This window comes from Molossus molossus, unplaced genomic scaffold, assembly GCF_014108415.1.
Source record: "Molossus molossus isolate mMolMol1 unplaced genomic scaffold, mMolMol1.p scaffold_m16_p_17, whole genome shotgun sequence".
Classification (NCBI taxonomy): domain Eukaryota; kingdom Metazoa; phylum Chordata; class Mammalia; order Chiroptera; family Molossidae; genus Molossus; species Molossus molossus.
In genome coordinates, this window is record NW_023425352.1 from 53,673,808 (window position 1) to 53,696,013 (window position 22,206).

At 37.8% G+C, this 22,206-nt stretch overlaps 1 protein-coding gene across 6 annotated transcripts in view; it reads left to right on the forward strand.

Annotated features, from left to right (window-relative positions):
• The window catches only part of MCU (mitochondrial calcium uniporter), a 275,222-nt gene that overhangs the window by 89,544 nt on the left and 163,472 nt on the right, over nt 1-22,206 (forward strand). Inside the window, exon 8 of one of the 6 annotated variants that reach the window (XR_004959983.1) lies at nt 13,099-13,118. The exons of the other annotated variants lie outside the window; for them this stretch is intronic. The gene's annotated coding sequence lies outside the window, so the exon portion shown is untranslated. Of the gene's footprint in view, nt 1-13,098; nt 13,119-22,206 lie in introns of those variants that run through there. 6 annotated transcript variants of the gene reach the window in all.

A 22,206-nucleotide genomic window follows, 5' to 3' on the forward strand; every position in this document is an offset into this window, starting at 1 on the left:
CCAGAACTAGCCCTGCTTCACCTTATCCCGCCCCCCTTATCTGTGGTCATTGTAAATTCTTTCAAAACAACTTACATCTTTCCTTCTACTGTATAAAAACACCTGTTAATTCCAGGACAGTATGCATGTTGCCTTTTCCACTTAGTGCTGCTGGTGGTGGTTTAGACTGGTCCTGTATGGCCCAATAAACCCTTTCTTTTAAAAGTCTTTCAGCCATCAGAGTTCAGTTTTTTGTTTAACACTATCTATTAGAGCAGCAATTTTCAACCTTTTTCATCTCATGATACACAAACTAATTACTAAAATTCTGTGGCACACCAAAAAATGTTTTTTTTTGTTTTTTTTTTTGTTTTTGCCAATCTGACCAAAAGAATAGGTATGATTTTGATTCATTCACACCAATGACTGTTGTTGTGTTGGCTTTGTCATTTTTTTTTTTTAATCCTCACCCGAGGACATTTTTCTATTTTTTGTTCAGATAGAGTGGGAGGGAGAGAGAGAGAGAGAGAAACATCGATGTGAAAGGGACACATCAAGTGGCTGCCACCCACACGACCCAACCAGGGCCGGGGACAAACTGCAACTGAGGTACATGCCCTTAGCGGGAACCGAACCCGGGTCTCTCTGGACTGCAGGCCAACGCTCCAACCGCTGAGCCAAACTGGCCAGGGCGGCTTTGTCATTTTTTAAATTTGACTGTCCGTGGGTTTTAGTATAAAAGAGGTCAGTGCCCCTGACTAAATAGTCAGGTATTGCATGTTTTAAAAATTCTTACAGCACACTGATTGAAAATAGCTATGTTAGAATAGAAAGTTTCCAAGGGGAAAAATAGAGGACTGGGAAATAAAGAGTAGTCAATTTTTAAATTAGAGAAGAAAAGCAAAAAACAAAAATTTTTTTTTTTTGAAATTATGTTTATTTCTGCACAAAATAAAATTACCTTATACGTAATCTTTCACAAATCCTAACTCTGGAATCCTGGAATCTTGATTAGGTGAAACTACTTGACTATGAAGCCATTTTGGTATTTTAATAATTAACCTCCTTGTCCAGGTTGTAGGATAGGCATGTCTTTTTAAAAAATCTGCTTCATGGTCACTAATAATAAGATTCTGAAGAACTTCTTTACAAAGGATTTGATAATTTTCTGATTTAAAAATCTTTGTATAATTTCAATAAATTTAGGATTTAGTATTCTTATTAGAATTCCAGTAAACTAGAGTTAGGTAAGTCAATCTTGAACTCTGTATTACAGAGATACTAAATTTGTGGGGTTGGGGGGTTGGAAGATGGAAGTTTTTTAACTTTGTGTTAAGCATGCTCAACCTTGTGTTAATGCATCCTGGGGGGTGAGGGAGACCTGGCCTGCCCAGGTGTGTTTGGCACTTTATTTGCATGTGAATAAGGGTTTGTTATTTTTTGGCTTCAAGTGAAAAGCAAGAGACAAGGCTAGGGTGTTTGCAGTAATGCCATCTCAAGGAAATAATTTACTTAAAAACACTTGTAACCTGGGGGTACCAATCTGCAAATAAATGGGACTGTGTCCAGAGAACTGGAGCATTTGCTACTTTGCAAAGCTCCCTCTCATTTCAAGCAGCATGTGCTTGTAATTTCATTGCCTTGCACCAATCCCAGCAAACTGAGAGATGGCAAAATTAGCAAGGTAAAAATTTCAGCCTCTTAAATGATGAGTGTAGTCCACTCACATTGATTTTTGTTGCTAATATACTATATTTAATTGCCTCTAAGCTTCCATCAGTTGTAAGACACCATCATTTTATGTAGCGTTAGAAAAAATATAATTAAACTATGACATAATGCTTTTATGTTTTTCAATTACAGTTAACTTTTAATATTATTTTGTATAATTTCAGGTTACAGCATAGTGGTTACACAGTCATATACTTTACAGTGTGTTCCCCTTGATATTTTCAGTACTCACCTGACACCATACATAGTTACCACAATATTGCCAATGCTGAACTTTACATCCTTGTGACTATTTTGTAATTGCCAATTTGTACTTCTTAATCCCTTCACCTCTTTTACCCAGTCTCCCAACCCCCATCCCAACAATCTGCTCGTTGTGTCTATGAATCTGTTTCAATTTTGTTTGTTTGTTTTGTTCTTTAGAGTCCACATATAAGTGAAATCATATGGTGTTTGTCTTTCTCTGACTGTCTTATTCATGACAATGCTTAATTTTTATTTTATACTCACTGGCTGGACCATTTTGGTGAAGTGTATTTCCTCTGCAATATGTAGCCTCTTCTGTTGTTCCTCAGAGGTGCCAGTCTTTGCCATGCATGGAATCATCCTAGGATAGTGGTGATTTTAGCAGGCCTCTCTTTGGCTGTCTCTCCTGTTCTCTCTGTTAAGCTGCCTGCCTCTATAGATATCACACCCAGCTTTTAGCCCGCACTAATGGCCAGCCGATTGCTCTGTTATCAGTAAATGCATGTGGCATATATTCTTTTGCACCCTGATACAATTAAATTTGGGCTTCATTGCAGGAGTGTTTTGAGGTCAGCGTTTGAGGTTTGTTCTGAACCCAGAAGGACTCTTTCTTAGCTGTCTCTTTTCCTAGTTTTCTGGTAAAATTTTAGCTATGGTTTAGCTTGTTACTCTCACAGAGCTACCCATCTCTTCATTGCCTACTACCAAAATCTCTATTTTCTATAGTGCCTTCAGGCTTGAACTTCCTTACCCTGTGTTCCCCTGAGGAGAGCTTCAGAGCTCTCTCTTCTTATGGTCTGTCTCGACTCCTGGGCTAACCCTCTGCCACTGACCTGGAGATGGGAGTAAGGAAACAGTGACACCTTCTCTTGGAATGACACTCCTACTTGGTATTCTGTTGTGGAAACTTCACCCTGTGAGCAAGCTGGGGCAAGAGCAATTTAGATCCCAGTATTTTTGGCCTGCCTGCTATGGTAGAACTTAGTGCCTAGTGCCCAGTGAGTGGGTACTGGATAGTAAGACCTCTTAGCTGCTCTGGTCTGTTATAGAGCTTTTGTAACACAGACATGAGAAATGTAGGTGGACTGCCTCACCTGGAAAGATATCAGAGTTCTCAATTGGGAGTTGGGGAGCAAGAAACACCTACATTCTTTTAAAGTTTTTTTTTTCTTTATTGATTTTTGAGAGAGGAAGGGAGAGGGGGAGAGAGACAGAAACATTGATGAGAGAGAACATCGACTCCATGCCCCCTACTGAAGATCGGGCCCACAATCTGGGCATTTACCCTGACTGAGAATTGAACCGACGACCTCTTGGTGCATGGGTCGATGCTCAACCACTGAGCCACACCAGCCAGGCAAAATCCCCACAGTTTGCTTGCCCTCAGCCAGAGTGGAGGAACTTCCATCTTGGTGAACTCAAGGAAGGATGGAGGAGGGAGCAAGTTGTGGTTCAAATGCCACAGACTTGCTGTTTTTATAGAGATTTAATAGATTTTCTTGAATAAACATTTCTTTATTTGCTACATATCTTTAGGACAATTTCCAGAACCCCCATCTTGGTGAACTCAAGGAAGGATGGAGGAGGGAGCAAGTTGTGGTTCAAATGCCACAGACTTGCTGTTTTTATAGAGATTTAATAGATTTTCTTGAATAAACATTTCTTTATTTGCTACATATCTTTAGGACAATTTCCAGAACCCCTAAATGGTCAGTTTTTTAAATATATATATTTTGTTATAGTTGTTGTGCTGGGTAGATAGATGGTCCATAGAACTCCTCAAATTGGCATTCTAGCCCTGCCAGTTTGGCTCAGCGATTGGAGCATCAGCCTGTGGACCAGAGAGTCCCGGGTTCGGTTCCTGCTAGGGGCACATACCAACAATAAAAATAAAATAATAAAATAATAATAATAAAAAAATTGGCATTCTAGAAGTTGTCTCCATTTGCATTTATTTTTATCATTTGTACCTTCTAGAATTATCCTACGTCTTCTGTTTTTTCTTTTGCATTTTCTTCCTGAAAATGTATTCTTTATGCCCATTTTTCTCCTCTATGGGTTTAAAAATTGTCTGTTCTTTGTATACTTTATTAATATTTACCCTTATAATTTTAACATGCATTTCTGACCTAAAGTCTAAAGTTAATCAGTATCTTTTCCTTTCAGGACATTTTACTGCTGTCATTCCTCTATTATACAAAATGTTGTTGTGTTTTTTTTTATCCAGTTTTAAATTCTACTTTTTATTCCTCCAAACTTTTTGTCATCATTATTACTGTTTTTTATATAATTCTGGTTTAGATTTGTAAGTATCTTTTCACCATTTCTTTTCCTTTAGGTTCAGTTTTCTTCTTTTGAAGTACATTCTTTAGTTCTTTCTCTTGGGTTTATTTATAGTGAACTCTCTCATTTTATGTTTTTGTGAAAATGTTTTCACTTTCCCTTATCCTTTAATGACAGGTTAGTGGCATAGAATTTTAAGTTGATAGTTACTTTATCTCAGCTTTCTGGTGATGTAATTTTATTTTATTCAGACATCTAAAATCAGTCTAATTATTGTATCTTTTTAAGTGATCTGTATTTTTTCTCTAGTGTTTTTTTATTGTGGTAAAATATACATAACAAAATTTGCCATCTTAACCATTGTTAAGTAGTTCTGTGACATTAAATACGTTCACATTGTTTTGCAACCATCACTACCATCTCCAAAACTTTTTTTATTTTATTTTATCTTTTTATTCCTCACCTGAGGACATTTTTCCATTTTTTGTTCAGATAGAGCAGGAGGGAGAGAGAGGAAGAGAGAGAGAGAGAGAAACATTGATGTGAAGGGACACATCAAGTGGTTGCCACCCACACGACCAACCAGGGCTGGGGACAAACTGCAACCGAGGTATGTGCCTTTAGCGGGAACCGAACCCGGGTCTCTGTGTACCGCAGGCCGACGCTCTAACCGCTGAGCCAAACCGGCCAGGGCTCCAAAACTTTTTCATCATCCCAAATGAGAATTCTGTAGTAATTAAACAGTTGCATCCCAATTTACCTCAGCCCCTAGTAACCACTATTCTATTTTCTATCTCTTTGAATTTGACTATTTTGTGTACCTCATATAAGTAGAATAATATAACATTTGATACCTTTGGTCTCTGACTTATTTCACTTAGCATAATATTTTCAAGGTTCATCAGTGTTGGCTTATTAAGACTGATAATATTTCATTGTGTGTACATACCACTACTTCAGGTTCATCCATTGATGGATATTTATGTTGTTTCTACTTTTTAGCTATTGTGAATAATACTACTATGAACAATAGTGTACAAATATCTGTTTGAGTCCTTGTTTTCAATTCTTTTGGATATATACCTAGAAACTGCAGGATCAAACTTTTAATTTTTTGAGGAAACAACATATTCTTTTCCACACCATTATATATTACCACTGGCAATGCACAAGGGTTTTCATTTCTCCATATCCTTGCCAACACTCTTTATTTTCTGGGGTCCCCCAATAATAGCCATTCTAATCAGTGTAATGTCTTATTGTGGTTTTCATCTGCATTTCCCTAATGATTAGTAAGTATCCTTTTATGTGCTTTCCAGTTTCTTTTACTATATATATTTGTGTGTGTGTGTGTGTGTGTTTCTTCTACTTCACAGTAGTGTGTGTGTATGTGTATACATACATACATACATATATTTATTTATCGTGTTTGAATTCATGTCTTTTATAACTTCTGGATAATTCTCAATCAAATATCTCTTTGAATGTTGCTTTTTCCCATTATCACTCTTATATTCTCTGTGGAGCATCTATTAGCAGTATGGTGGTGGTCCTTTTCGTTCTTTATTATTTTTAAAATTTTCTTTATCTTTCTTTGATGGATTATGGTGATTTTTCTAATCTGACTTCCAGTTTACTGATTCTTTCTTCAGTATGTCTAATGTGTTATTTGAACCTTAAATTTGAATTTTAAATTTTAGTTACTAGTTTTCATTTCTAGAGGTTCTGTTAGGTTCTTGTTCAAATATATCTATAGTTTTTATTGTCTTCAGACATTTTCAAATTCTTCTTTTGGTCTTTATTCATCTTAAACTAATATGCTTTATAGTCATAAGATGGTTTCTAGTATCCAAAGTTTGTGGGTTAGGTGTCTAATATTATCCATGGTGGATTATTTCCTAATGTGTTTTGTTTTTTGAATAAGCAAATATATTCTTCAGTTCCATAGATTGCCTTTTTATCTTCACTGGGTTTTGTATGTGGGAATTCTATGTGGCCTAAATTGAAAGTTTTGTCTTCAGAGATGTTTGATTTTGATTTTTTATGATTATCTGAGATTGTCATGTCTCAGCACAATTTTCTGTATTTCTCAGCTTAAGAGTGTTTCTTGTATTACTTGAATAGAGGCCAGGCTGATGGTATGTTTCCTTGTCATATCCCTCTGGTACGGATGGATTCTTTATAATCCATTCCTTTATTAAGGATGTAGAGAGTTCTGGCATTATATGAGGATCTTATTTATAACATTACTTTTTTAATAGCTCAAATTTTTATCTCCAGCCCTGTCATGTTTTTTTTTTTTTAAATTGTGGTGAAATATACATAAAATAGAATTTACCATCTTAAACTTTTTTTTTTGTTAATCCTCACCCAAGGATATTTTTCCATTGATTTTAGAGAGTGTGGATGGGAGGGAGGGAAAGAGAGAGAATCATCGATGTGAGAGAGACACATTGATTGTTTGTAGTCGTATTCCGTGGGCTGACAGTTTAACTGTTGAGCCATACTGGCCAGGGACCATCTTAACCATTAAAATATATATATATGTTTTTATTGATTTTTTTTTTTTTAGAGAGAGAGGAAGGGAGAGGCAGAGAGAGAGAGAGAAACATCCATGTGAAAATGAAACAATGATCAACTGCCTCCTGAAACACCCACTTGGGGGATTGAGCCCACAACCCATGTGCCCTGACCAAGAATTGAACTGGCAACCCTTTGGTGCACAGGACACTGTCCAACCAACTGAGCCGCACCAGACTGGGCCAATTTTCTTCCTTTTTTAAGGCTGAGTAATATTCTGTGGTATGTATATACCACTTTATATTTAGCCATCCATCTGTTGATGGACACTTTGGTTGTTACTACCTATTGCCCATTGTGAATAATGCTACTATGAGAATGCGTGTGCCGATATCTGTTGGAGTTTCTATTTCTTTTGGATATCTACTTGGAAGTGAGATTGCTTGATCATTTGGTAGTTCTTTTTAAAATTTTTTGAGGAACTGCCATATGGTTTTCCATAAAGATTGCACCATTTTATATCCCCACCAACAGTACATAGAGTTCCAACTTCCCCACATCCTCACCAATGCACATTATTTTCTGTTGTGTTTTTCTTTTTAATAGTAGCTTTCTTAATGGGTGTGAGGTGGTATCTCATTGTGATTTTGATTTGCATTTCCCTTATGATTAGTGATGTTCAGCATCTTTTCATGTGCTTGTTAGCTATTTGAGTACCTTCTTTGGAGAAATGTTTGTTCATGGCTTTTGACCATTTTTTAGTTGGGTTGTTTGTTTTTTGTTTTTTTATTGAGTTGTAGGAATTTTTTATATATTTTGGATATTAACACCTTATTAGAATGGTTTGAAAATATTTTCTTCAGTTCTGTGGTTGCCTTTTTAGTCTCTGATTGTGTCCTTTGATGCACAGATATTTTTAATTTTGATGTAGTTCACCGTGGTGAATTTTTCAAACCAAAGCCTGCAAATTACCCAGACCAAGGAATTTCCCTTTTCCTGGGGCTCTGGTTTTCAGTTCTCTATTCATTTTTAGGCCCCCCCCATTTTTTTCCTTCTTATTTTCTTGTGTGCTTGGTCATGTATTTTATTTATTTGTTTATTTTCTTTATTGATATTAGAGAGAGAGGAATGGAGAGGGAGAGAGAGATAAAAACATCAACGAGAGAGAACATCGATTGGCCACCTCCTGCATGCCCCTCACTGGGGATCAGGCCCACAACCTGGGCATGTGCCCTGACCAGGAATCGAACCAGCAACCTCTTAGTACATGGGTTGACGCTCAACCTGTGAGCCACACCAGTCGGGCTTGGTTATGTATTTTAAAGGATATTTATTATACTTTTATTCAGCACTTCTCTATGTTTTATGATAAGAGAGTTTTTAGTTTATCTGGCCTAAAGAATTGGTAAGAATAAAAGTACTACCTGCTCTAATTCAGATAATTTTGCAAATATGAATTAGGATAGGGGCCTCTTAAAATCCAAGAATTAAATAAATCTTAATAGCATCCCCCTTCTTTAGATAGCAGATAGGTTGCCATAGGGTGGGAAAGGGGATTCAGATTTAATTTAAGCCATGCCCTAATACTACTGCAGCTATGAAGCTAGCCTGTGGGAAGATGGATTGATAGTGTATAAAGTTTCTTACAAACTATTTACAAATTTAGATAACACAACCCACTTATAAGCTGTATTATTATTATTATCCAACACCCACATTCAATATAGTACTATCAGAATAGTTAGAATGGGAAAAGTCTCAATAATTTTAATTTAATTTAATTTATTTATTTTTATCCTCACTTGAGGACATTTTTCCATTTTTTGTTTAGATAGAGTAGGAGGGAGAGAGAGGGGGAGAGAGAGAGAGAGAGAGAGAGAGAGAGAGAGAGAGAGAGAGAGAAATCGATGTGAAAGGGACATGTCGAGTGGCTGCCACCCACACAACCCACCCAGGGCCGGGGACAAACTGTAACCAAGGTATGTGCCCTTAGTGGGAACTGAACCCGGGTCTCTCTGGACCGCAGGTTGACGCTCTGACCGCTGAGCCAAACCAGCCAGGGCTCAATAATTTTTAAATAGGTTTTTATAGATATTTCAAGCTGATGAAGGTACAGCAAATACTGAGAGGATATATTCTTCACTCTTTCCCATTATGTTTATAAAGCTGAAAATATGTAATCATTTGTCCTTAGGCCTTATGGGATGTGAAATGCAGTAAAGTATTGTTTGGATCCTGGGTTATCTGTGATTGGTCTATGGGGTAGCCTTTTATTGCTGTTACTTTTTTTTATCAAATAGAAAAAGCCTTTAGGCATGAGCTAGCAGAAGGTGCAATAATACTTCGTTTCATTACTTTTATAGACTTGATAGCAACGTAGTTGCACACCTCATTGCTGAGTCACAAATCTTTGTTACTCTTGAACTCTTTGGCCAGTTGTTTTTCCACATGCACCAACCAATTATAGGAAATATGCAGTTGTAAACTGATTATTGGGTATTGTAATTAAGAATCTTGAGATCGGGAGATTATTTTGCATTAGCTGGTTGGGTCTGATATAATCAATCACAATGGGTCCTTATAGTAGGGAGGAGATGAGAGTTAGTAGTAGGAGATGCGATGACTGTAGCAGGATGTTGAAGTGATATAAGAAAGAGGTCATGAGCCAAGGAATTCAGGAGGCCCCTCGAAGCTGAAAAAGGTAAGGAAATAGATGGATCCTGTTCTCAGAACCTCTAGAAGGAACCAGTTCTGTGGAAACCTTGACTTTATTTAGCTCAGTGAGACTCATTTTGAATTTCTGACCTCCAGAATTGTAAGAGAATAAATGTGTTGTTTTAAGCCACTAAATTTATAGTAATTGTTTACAGAAACAATAGGAAACTAATGAAACAAGGAAGACCTGAGTTCTTGTAACTGTGGTGAAGGCTAATAAAATGTTTGTATTTTCTGAGTACTTCATTTTTGTTTCAGGAAAAACTTGGCTAACTTTTGTTTTTAAGTTTTAGGCATCTCCATAGTTTTATATCCTAGCAGTTAGACAACTAAGATGATCTAATGTCACTTTTTTTCTGTTTCTGATAGTCAAATGAGAAGTAGATCAGAACAGAAAGGTTTAATTAAACTCACACAAATAATCCCATAGCTATTATATGTTACCAAACCAGTGCCTTCCTTTTCATTCTTTATTAATAATATGATCACTTACTTTTTGCTTCAAAACCAAGAAATAGAATAAAATTAACTATTGAAGGCTAGTTTCTATCATTACAGATATTTAAGTCTCTTCTGTTTTGAAAGCAAATAGTCTTTCAGAAGTAAACGGATTTTGAAAACATAGTGAAAGGATTAGCCAATAAGTTTCATAAATACAGTATTTCTTTGAAACTGATTAATGTTTAGCAAAGTTGTTAAGTGTCCTCCTTAATTCTCACGTTGTATCATGGGGAAACTTTGAAAACTGTCGTGTATAGTAATTGTCACATGAAAAAAACGTTCAGCCTTGATATGTGAAAAAAAAAAGGTTTATAAAATGATATTCTTATATTAGGCTGAGACTACCTAGTGTAAGAAACCACAAAAGGAAGATTTAAAAAAAATTTTTTTTAAGCTCTTTGGAGCCTAAGTCATAATTTGTGACTAGAACATGGGGGTCTTGTTCCCAAGACTGTCCCAAATGACTAATTTGCCTAACATTAGTCTGTTGGCTTGTTTGATTTTTAGCATTAAAAACTCTGTTATTGTTTAAGAAGCAATATCTATTCACTGCAAATACTAAATTAGAAAATACATATATGTGGAAATAAGAACCATTGAGATAGATGTTCACTGTTAACAATTTGGTATAGCCCGGCCGGTGTGGCTCAGTGGTTGAGCGTCAACCCTGCACCAAGAGGTCACCGGTTCGATTCCCGGTCAGGGCACATGCCCAGGTTGTGGGCCTGATCCCCAGTGAGGGGCATGCAGGAGGCGGCCAGTCGATGTTCTCTCTCATCAATGTTTCTCTCTCTCCCTCTCCCTTCCTCTCTCTAAAATCAATAAAGACAAAAAAAATTAAAAACAAAAACAAAAAACAATTTGGTATAGATCCTTTCTGACTTTTCTATATACTCTAAAGTGGTTTTTTTTTTTTGTTTTGTTTTTTGTTTTTTTATCACATAGCATCGTATTGAATAGCTTTCCTGTGACACTTATACCAGAATTTTAATATATGGCAGGTTTTCATAAAGCTTAACTTTAGAATCTGGAATCAGACTTTGTTTTCATTCTGAATTTTTTAGCTTAACACTTAATGACTTGGCAAATAAACGTCCTTTGTAAAATGGGGATACATCATATGATTGTTGGGAAGATTAAATGAGGTCATATAAAGCATTTAACACAGAATCTGATATACAGTATTAGTTAATAAATGCTTACTATTTTTACTCAAATACTCTATTATATGAATGTCCTATATAGGTAATGTAACAAATTTCTATGATTGAAAAACATTTTGTAATGTTTCAGGTTATACAAAAGATGCAATATTTAAGCAACTTATTCCTGGCTGGTTTGCTAAATGGATTGAGCATTATCCCTTGGACTGAGAGGTCCCAGTTCGATTCCTGATTGAAGCACTTTTCCGGGTTGTGGGCTCGATCCCCAGTAGGGGGCATGCAGGAGACAGCTGATCGATGTTTCTCTCTCACATTGATGTTTCTATCTCTCTCTCCCTTGTCTCTCTCTCTCTAAAAAATCAATAAAGACATATTTAAAAAATATTTAAGCAACTTCTTAAATGTCAAGAGGACTAACTAGATGTGGGGTTAGGGAAGAGAATCTTGGAACTGTTCGGGGCAAGAATGGCACCAAGTGTTAGATCAGTGGAGTCAGACCAGACCTTGGTTCAGCAACCACCATTGACTTCTGGCTAAGAAAGAATTCAGAGTTAAGACTCATTAGAAAGTTACAGAAGTAGAAAAAATGGGCTCAGGAAACAAGTTACAGAGGCAAAAGAAGGGGCCCACAATGCTTAGGAGAGAGAAGGGTAATGGTGTCTGAAGGGGGAAATGGAGGGGACCAGGAAAGGTGAGGGAGTGCAAGAGGGTGGGAGAGAGAGAGAGAGAGAGATGGAGAGCATGTGCATGCTGGGTTCTCTGTCCTAAAGGCTTTTAGGGGAGGTCCCAAAGGAGGATCTAAATAGAATATTCATCAGCTTTCCAAGTGTGTCCTTTCAGGGTTGTGGTCACCACTGATTGGTTCCAGGGCAGGGGGTCATTAGTCAATGCAGCTGGTCCCGAGGCCAGTGCAAGTGGTGTCACTTGTCTGGTTTTCTGCTTTTCTGGGTCTGGAGCTAAAACATAGCTGAGGCCTAGATGTGTTAGAATCTTCTTGTCCTGGGGGCTTAATGTAAAGGCTATTCTCTGGTTCCTTTGTTTGTTCCCCCTCTAAGGGGGTCTAAACCTGGGAGCAAGGTCCTTGTTTTTCCAGTTCTGCCTGTTGCTAAGCACCTGGAGCTTTCCACCCTGGTGACCTTCTGTACCTGGCTTATCGTCCTTGCTCTGCTCATGTCTGTCTTAATTGCCTACCACAGTACCTTTCATGATCAAGAATAACGGCCATATAATCTTTTTTTATTTTTATTTTTTAAAGAGTTTAAAAAATTGATCTTTAGAGAAGGAGAAATGGAGAGGGAGAGAGAAAGAAGAACATTGACATGAGGGTGGAACATCCATCGGCTGCCTCTTGCACTCGCCCTACTGTTGATCGAACCTGCAATCTTTCAGTGCACAGGAAGATGCCCAACCAACTGAGCCACACTAGCCAGGGCTTTAAAATTTTTTTTTTAGCCCTGGTCGGTTTCGCTCAGGGTTAGAGCCTCAGCCTGAGGACTAGAGAGTCCTGGGTTCAGTTCCCACTAAGGGCACATACCTTGGTTGCAGTTTGTCCCTGGCCCTGGTTGGGGTCGTGTGGGTGGCAACCAGTCGATGTGTCCCTCTCACATCGATGTGTTTTTTCTCTCTCTTTCCCCCTGTCTTTTTCCTACCCTATCTGAAGATAAATGCAAAAATGTACTCTGGTGAGGATTAAAAAAAAAAAAATTTTAATAGACTGATTAGCCTAGTCTTACTTTGTAGGGAAATACCTGTAAAATAATGTACTCTTACAGTCTTTTATTACTGTATTTCTAACACTGAGTTATTTTATTTCACTGTTTATAAGTTCAATTTAGAATGTGGTATGTGCAAAGATAAAAACTTAGTTATGTTAACTTAAGTATGTTGTTTACAAGAGACACTGAGGTATGTGATAACAAGTATATGAATAAACCTTTAGTTTTAATACTCTCTTTGTCAGTGATTAGGTGTGTGATTTTGGACAAATTACCACTACCACTGGACTGCAGTAAAAATGAAGGCATTGGACTAGGTCAGCACTTTTCAAATTTGAGTAATGTGTAAATCCTTTAAAAGGGACAAATGTTCTAAGTGTTAATTCGAACTATATTGTTGTTTTTAATTATATACTTAACTATAGTGTGGGCAAACATAAAGCTAAATAGGAGTTCCCTCTGCTACATCCATGTAGAGCCACAAAACCAAAACAAAAGAATTACAAACAAAACTACAAAAACAACATATTAGCAACATTGATGTGATGAATGATAATGGTTTGCTGAAGCTAAAAGGCTGCTTCCAATGTGAATATGTTATTGCTTTCTATCCTATAGTTTTTATTGTATTAGGCTACCTAGAATACTGTGCACCAGATGATAATATTAATACTGTCATTGTTTAATACTCACCCAAGGATATTTTTCCATTTATCTTTGGATAGAGCAGGAGGGAGAGAGGGAGGGAGAGAGAGAGAGAGAGAGAGAGAGAGACAGACAGACAGACAGACAGACAGATGTTGATGTGAGACACATCAATTGGTTGCCTCCCACATGACCCCAACCAGGGCTGGGGACAAATTGCAACCAAGGTACGTGCCCTTGGCCAGAATCGAACCTACGACTCTGGTCTGTGGGCCGACACTCTAACCACTGAGCAAAAACCGTCCAGGGCAGTACTGTCTTTTATTTAGTGCATCATGATATCATTGGGCCTTCAGCTGAACTGTATTGTCTGTCTCTATACTTTTCTCATTAGCCTAGGATAGTGAGAGAAACTGGTGACTTTCTTTGTTGGTAAACACAAAAGTGGGGACATAAATATACTGGAAACACTCAGTTATAAAATATTCATTCAGATTATCCAAATTTTCAAATATTACCAGTGATCAAGGCACAAATATTTGAACTTTTTATAAAGAACTCCTGAAGTCTTGAATAATATAGTGATATAATTTGGGCTGTGGTCCATATTGAGAACACCAAACTAGATTAGTAAATGCTTCTGTGATTCTGTGACTAGGAAGCTATTCCTATAAGTAACAATAGCCATATATACACACATTCCAGGGTGTCTTGCTGTCTTAGATTAGGAAAATGTATATATGAAGCTAAACAAAATTAGAGCATTTTAAAAATAAGCAACAACAAAAAAATCATACTGTCTAATTGCTGTAGGGCAGTGTTTCTCAACAGGAGGTAATTTTGCACCCCAAGAGATACTTGGCAATGTTTGGAGATGTTTTTTTGCTTGTCAACAACTGGTGGGGTGGGAGTTGGGGGATGGGCAGCAATGCTACTGGTATCAGGGATAGCCCCTCACAACAAAGACTTATTTAGCCCGAAATGTGAGTAGTGCTGAAGTTAAGAAACTCTGTTGTAACCCTGGCCGGTTTGGCTCAGTGGTTAGGGCGTGGGCCTGAACACCACAGAGTTCCGGTTTAGGTTCCTGCTAAGGGCTTGTACCTTGATTGCAGTTTGTCCCTGGCCCCAGTTGGGGTCATGGGGTGGTGACCAGTTGATGTGTCTCTCTCACATCGATGTTTCTCTCTCTTCCCCCTCTCTCCCTCCCGTTCTGTCTGAAGACAAATGCAAAAAAGAGTCCTTGGGTGAGGATAAAAAAACAAAAAACAAAACTCTGCTGTAGGGCAATGTAACCAACCCAAGGGTAGTCTTAGAGATAACGAGAACAGCATGATCATATTTATAAGAACTTTATTATTGAAAGTACAAAATGCCCTATACTCTGTCCTATAGTATAGAACAGGACTCTTTAAAATCAAGTATTGTGAAATAGATACTACTTTTAAGATTTTTTTTTCTAAAATGGATTTTAGGCACAAAATAATGGAAGTATGGTGCTACTCAATTTTTCTTAAAGCAATACGGTTTCTCTATTATACTTGTAGAAGCTGTTACCTAAGAAAATGAACCTTATTTGATTTGTCTTACATTTTTGGGTAACTTTTCGTATGAATTTTTCTTTTCCATAATTACATTTGAAAGAATAACAGTTTGGGGGGGGGGGGGAGGAGAAACATCTGTAACAAAAATAAATAAATTAATTAATTAAAAAAAAAACCAAAATCATATTAGTGATGCCTGAAATATGAAAAGCTATCTATCTTATATGACACCTTATCAAATGAGAAAATCATTATGTTTTTTCAGCACTGGATCACTCCTATTTTTTGTTTTGTTTTACTTATATAGAAAAATTTGAAAAAATACACAAAGAGAATAACCCATGAATGCTGACATACTCTTTAGCCAACTTCAGCATGTGAACCATATGAACATTTGCCAATCCTTTTTTTTTTTTAATTGATTTTTAGACAGTGGGGAAGGTAGAGAGAAAGAGAGAGAAACATTGATGTGAGAGAGATACATCAATCGGTTGCCTTCCTATGTGTCCCTACCAGGGGTTGAATTCACAGCCTAGGTGTGTGCTCTGATCAGGAATCAAACCTGTAACCTTCCAGTGCAAGGGACGATGCTCCAACCAACTGAGCCACACTGGGAAGGGCGCCAATCTTGTCTTATCTTTCCTCTCCCCATTAGCTCTCCTCCCACAATATTTTAAATCAAATTGCAGACATCGTGTTATTCCATCAATAAATAATTTGTAACACTGTTTTAAAATGAAGATAGAGAAGGTATTGTGTTGAGAAAGGAGACTCATAGTAAGTCTTTGGAATGGAGGCTTATTAGAAATAAGTGGATAATCCAGAGTCTTCCATATAGTAGGAGCTCTATTTTATATTTATTGAATCGAAAAATCTAATATAAATGATTTGTGAAGTAATGTTACAATTTTAATGTGCCAGAAAAGCAATTTACTCATTAAAAATAGTTTTTATGTCACCTTTAATTTTAGCATTGGCTTTAATCATAGCCCAGCCCTCACCACTGCTCCTCTTTTCCCTCCTGGTAGTTTACTAATTTGCATATTTTTTTCTGGGTCTTTCCCCAAGTATGTACTCATGACACCTGGCTCTTGAAAATCTGTTACTACTTATGTTCCTCCTTTTAAATATTTGGAATTTTAAAAATTCCTAAGGCAAATGAAATAGGGTTTAAGCAAGGGAGTGACATGAAAAGATTAGCATTTTACAACAATAATTATGGTTATGTTGTGGAGGATGGATTGGAGAGTAGGATTGGTGCAGTTTAGACTAGGAGATATAGAAACAGATGGATTTAATTTAATCGTTCTTTAAGAGCTAGAACCCACAGTCTTTGGTGATTGAATGAAGGAAGGTGGAAGGAAGGAGTTAAGACAGATGGCTCAGTTTATCATTTCAACAACTAAGTGATTGTACCATTTTCTGAGAGAAGGAATATAAGGGACAGAGCAGGTTTGTGGGGAAAATATTTGTTTATGTAATTTCCTAATTTGGTGAGTGGGATAGAGGGAGAATCTTTCAAGTCTCAACATGGTGTTCTAGTGAAACAAGAATTATTTTAATTGATGGTGTCAATGGGGAAAGAAAGGAGAAACATCTGTAACAAAAATTAAAAAAAATAAAGAATTATTTTACTTGAGAAGTACTTTGAAAATTCATTTCATTTATGCTTTTTAACTAGTTTATAAGAAAATCTATTGGGCTACTTGTACCCCCAGTTCTTCATGGCATACAACTTTTGTGCAGTCATGATCTGGACCAGGATTTGTTACCTGACACTCACACGTCAGAGGTGGTATACAAGATGCCTTGAGAGAAATAATCCAAATTGGGCACATATTCTTAGGGACTCCTCCAGTCCCTCATCCACTCTCTACTTAGTTGTCTTTCATAACTTAGAGGCCACTTGATGTTTGATTTACTTTGGTAAAAGAAGCCTGAGTCCTGATGGAAAATGACTCCAGATTTTCCTTGTTTCATATGCTTCTAAGTTGTTGGGTTTTTTTTCTTTGAAATACTGTTCCACCATGAATTTTTGTGCACGGTAAGGGGTCAGTGTAGTATAGGTATTCAGAAACCTCCAAAAGTGATATTGTTAAGGTTTCATTCATTCACTAGTTAAAATTGATTTCTTTCTTTGGGGGGGAGCAGTTTATTTTTTAACTACTTTATACTTAAATTCACATGACTAAACAATGCTTGTTTTTAGTAGTAGACGTGAATTTTTTTTTTCTTTTCTTTATTGACTTTAGAGAGAGAAGAAGGGAGAGGGAGAGATATAGAAACATTGATGAGAGAGAACATTGACCGGCCGCTTCCTGCATGCCCCCCACTGGGGATCAGGCCCACAACCTGGGTATGTGCCCTGACCGGGAATCGAACCTCTTGGTGCATGGGTCGACGCTCAACCACTGAGCCACGCCAGCTGGGCTAGACATGAAATCTTTATTAATTTCTGTATTCTCTTCAAAAAAGAACATTTCAATCCTCTTTCTTTTTCTACTTCTGATTACATTTATGAGCTTTATCCAAAATAGTTGGTACCAAATCATCAGTAGGTTCGCCATTCTCATCATTTGAATCAGGTGGGTCTAAGATAGGGCTAGTACACCTGGTAAAGCTGAGTGCATTTGTTTCATGTGAGTTTCTATGGAAAAGGAATCTGAGAGCTGTAACTTAAAAGCTGGAGCCACCTTGGGGGTTGTGACTCCCTTTGCTATCATCATAATTAGCTAGTTAATATTTTTTTTGTACAGATAGAGTGGGAGGGAGAGGGAGGAAGGGACAGAGAGAAACAGAGAAACATCGACGTGAAGAGACACATTGAGTGGCTGCCACCCGCACGACCAACCTGGGCCGGGGACAAACTGCAACCGAGGTACGTGCCCTTAGCGGGAACCGAACCCGGGTCTCTCCGGACCGCAGGCCAACGCTCTAACCGCTGAGCCAAACTGTCCAGGGCAGCTAGTTAATATTAATAAAAGGAAGAAAGCAGAGGAAATCAGACATTCTAAGCATGGTCATATGAGCAGCTTTATCAGGAAGCTACAGCTTCATGCTCCCCAGGGATCCTCCGGTCCATTCCCTACAGATCACTGGGGAAGGGATGGAACAAAGAGGGAGATGGGCACCTACGTACAAGTCAGAGTGCTGCCTGGTAGTCTAGCCTGGGAAAAAGATCATTGGCTAGGAGGGTGGAGCCACTGCAAGCACACAAAATCTTGGAAAGTTAAAATCCCCAGAGTTCCCTCTCTCTTGTTCAGAGGCTTTGAAAGGTTTCATAATGATTTCGACACTTTTAAATTTCTTGGTATTTGTTTCACTGTTGATTTTGGCACTCTTGGTAATCAAAATTCCTCCCAAGTGAATTGTTTATCAATGGGGTTCTGGAAAAAGGTCAAGTAAAAAAATGTATCTAAAAGTAGATTGATTTGGTCTTAGTTTTTTTAAACCTATCATCAAGAGAGAGAAAATAAATAGAATAGTAAGTGACAAAATGATGCAAGTCCTTCTCTGAAACTTTGCCATTATAACATACTTTAAACTCCAAAATGGTGAATGTTTAGCTCCTTATTTCTGGGATGGGCCAACTCATACAGTCCTTAAAGCTTTGCACTGTTTGACTTCAGGGAGTGAAATTCTTATGTATGGAATGTGGCTGCCCAGGGTCTAGGAGACTGGGGGCCAGCAGAGTCCTTCAGGCTGGGAGTAGATCAAAAGGCAGTGGCCTCTTGAAGAGACCCAACCAGCCCCTCCTCCCAAAAGGAGCCCAAGGGATGGGGCAAGATAGATTTTCTTTATGAAACTTAAAGACAATAAGGAAACAGTACCCAGAGGGAAACATGTAGAAAAATCACTTCTGAATAGAAGTGATTTATTTGCTTCTTCTCAAGTCTATTTCTATGTCTCCCCACTTAATTACTCTTATCATTCTTTAAAACAACAAAATGCAAACATCACAAAACCTTCAAATTCATCTTCTAGCTACCATTGGCCATCAATACCTAATGACTTTCAGAATTCAATACTTTTTTTCTTGTTAGCTTTGCGACAAAGTTTAAAGGCTGGGGGAAGTATATAGTACATAGTGTTCCTTAACTTTATTGTTTCTATTATCACCAGATAAATTTTTGGGATTCTGTAGCTTGATATGCCCCTGAATCTTAGTATTGATTTCACATACTATTTAAGTAAATGTGGGTGCTTCTGTTGCTGTTGGAATTGGGGTTCTTGCAGTGTCACAAGGAAAAACATTTCCAGAGACCCATAAGGGAGGATGAGGTCTAGTGGTAATATTTATTTGTGATGCAAAATCAAAGGAGTGCCTCTTCAGTGTCCCATCTCTGTCTGTCCCACCGTGGAAAATCAGGGCCAGAAACAGAGTAATGTCCAGAGATTCTGTGCCATATTAAAGCTTAGTCTCAGTCCAACATTTGGTGAGTTTAGCTAGTGTTGCCGGCTGCAATCCATTGCTTTGCAACTATCTCCCGCTTGGAGCAGTGAGGTCCCTGTGGCAATTGGCCCTGTGGCTGCTAAGGCCACATGGCTGTAGAAAGAGAACCCATGTATGCACTGGGCAAGTACAGGTCATTGAGGCGGGGGTGGGGGGACGGAGGAATTCTTTGTTTACCTGGAATTATATATTCTCAGGCTTGGGAGAAACCAGAAGCTTTTTCAAAATAACCAGTTATCTTCCCAAACTTTTTCTGGCTTGCAATGGGGTCCAAACCCTAGCCAACTATCTTTTCCCCAGGTTAGACTGACAGTCCTCAATGGTTAAGTACCTCCCCCTGTGTCATTTTGACTTTATTGCTCATGCCCTTTTCTCCCACTGCTCCCCTCTCCCCTATACACATTCTGCTACCTGAGGTGGGGAGGACAGTGGTGTTAATCCTCTTGGAGAGACAATGCTTTGATTTGTTGGGGTGTAAAGCTATAGCTTCCTGGTGAAGCAAACTGGCCTCCGCCTCCCAGCTGACCATACCCAACAATTTCTGACTTACCTTGCTCTTTCTTTCATTAACTAGCTAAGGTAACACTTCCAATTAAAGTCGATAGATTGAACACAGGTTTATCTTCACATCTCAAAACTCCACTAAAATTACAAAGGGATTTTTTAAAAGGTATAATTTCACAAACGGAACAGAAAGACAAAGGAAAGGGAAGGAAAATGGAAGGTACTAGAAATTTTAGATTTAGGAATCTGAAGAGAAGAATGAGTAATTCTTTAAGAAAGCTGAATCCTATGTCAGTAATGGTGTAATCTGAGGAGGAAACCTGGTTTATCTGAAATACTCTCCAATACTCTGATAGGGAAATGAATGAAAAACAGGGAAATTAGTTGAAGGATACATTGAAAAATCTCTTTACATGGCCCCCCAGATTCCTTTCCTCCATCTCTTCCACCAGAAAACTGAAAATTTAGTCCCTAAGAATAATGAAACAGATTTTCTGAAATGAGGAACCCTAGATACCATAAAGGCAGGAGTGCTCTACTGACAGAGGAGGATTAAATAGAAAGTATTCTATTAAATATTTATATTTCTAGCCTTATTACCTCATTTGGCTCTGAAACATTGACAGATGAGCTTTTACCTTCTAAGTAGGAGATCGGTATTATTTGGAGAACCTAACATAATTTGAAAGATCTAAAGATATTGATCATGGGGGTTCCCCAGGGAAATAGCCCAGCCAGATCACTTTGCCCTGTAGACCACCATTAAAACTTCCAATTAGCTTTTTGGTGCCACCCCCCCCCCCCCCCCCCCCAGCAATCAGTGAAAGATTACTGGACATTTGAGAAACAATTTTAATATGAACAATAGAACCCAAACAAATAGGAAATAGCAATTTAAAAGAAACAGAGCTTATGTAGGAAGAAGTAAAAAAATTGAAATATGTCACTAATACTCCTCAGAGAAAAAAAGAGCAAGTAATACATCTATAAAACTAGTATAAAGTGCTCTATAAAAGAAACTTGCAGAAAACCAAAAAGAGATCTTAAAAATTATAAACATAACAAATAAAATATTTAATAGAAATTTTGAAGTGATCAAGAAACTAGAACTAGAAGTAAGAGATAGCCCAGCCAGTGTGGCTCAGTGGTTGAGCATCGACCCATCCACAAAGAGATTGCCAGTTTGATTCCCGGTCAGGGCACATGCCCAGGTTGTGGGCCCGATCCCCAGTTTGGGGCATGCAGGAAGCGGCCAATCAATGTTCTCTCTCATCAATGTTTCTATCTCTCTCTCTCCCTTGCACTCTCTCTCTCTAAAATCAATAAAGAAAAAAAAAAGTAAGAGATAAAACTTAAGTGAGAAGAATAATAAAATTATTATTTTTTAAATTAAATTTAATTTCTTTTTGGTACGTGTCCCTAGCGGGAACCGAACCCGGACTCTCTGGTCTTCAGGCTGACGCTCCAGCCGCTGAGCCAAACCAGCCAGGGCAAGAATAATAAAATTAGAGGACCAGTTCAAGAGGCTCAATAATAATTTTAAAAAAAAGGTTTAAGTAATAGGCATTCCAGAGGGGAGAACAGAAAAAAAAATGGAAGAAAAGATATCATCAAAGAAACAATTCAAGAAAACTTCCCATAACTAAAAGATAAGTTTCTAAATTAAGATTATCTAATTATTATTTTTAAAAATGTTTTTATTGTTTTTTCTTAAGAGAGAGAGAGGGAGCGAGAGAGGGAAACATTGATTGGCTCCTGCGTGCTCCCTACTGGGGATTGAGCCACATCTTAGGCATGTGCCCTGACAGGGAATAGAACCAGCACCTCTCAGTCCATGGGACAGCATTCAATCCACTGAGCCACACTGGCCAGGTAAAATAATCCAACTATTGCCAAGCATAGTTAAACCCAGATCAAGGTATCTTTCTGTGAAATTTCATAATAATGATGAAAAATAAAATTATACATCATAATCAAGAAAAAAACAGTTTTATACAATGGATCAGAAATCAGCTCAAGCTTTTCAACAGTGAAGGCTACTAAAATAATGGAGAAATGACTTCTAAGTTTGAAGGAAAACAATTTTTTAAAAAGTATTTTTGTTGATTCTTAGAATGAAGGAGAAGGAGAAAGAGATAGAAACATCTATGTGAGAGAGAATCCTAGGTTGGCTGCCTCCTGCACACCCCCTACTGGCTATTGAACCCACA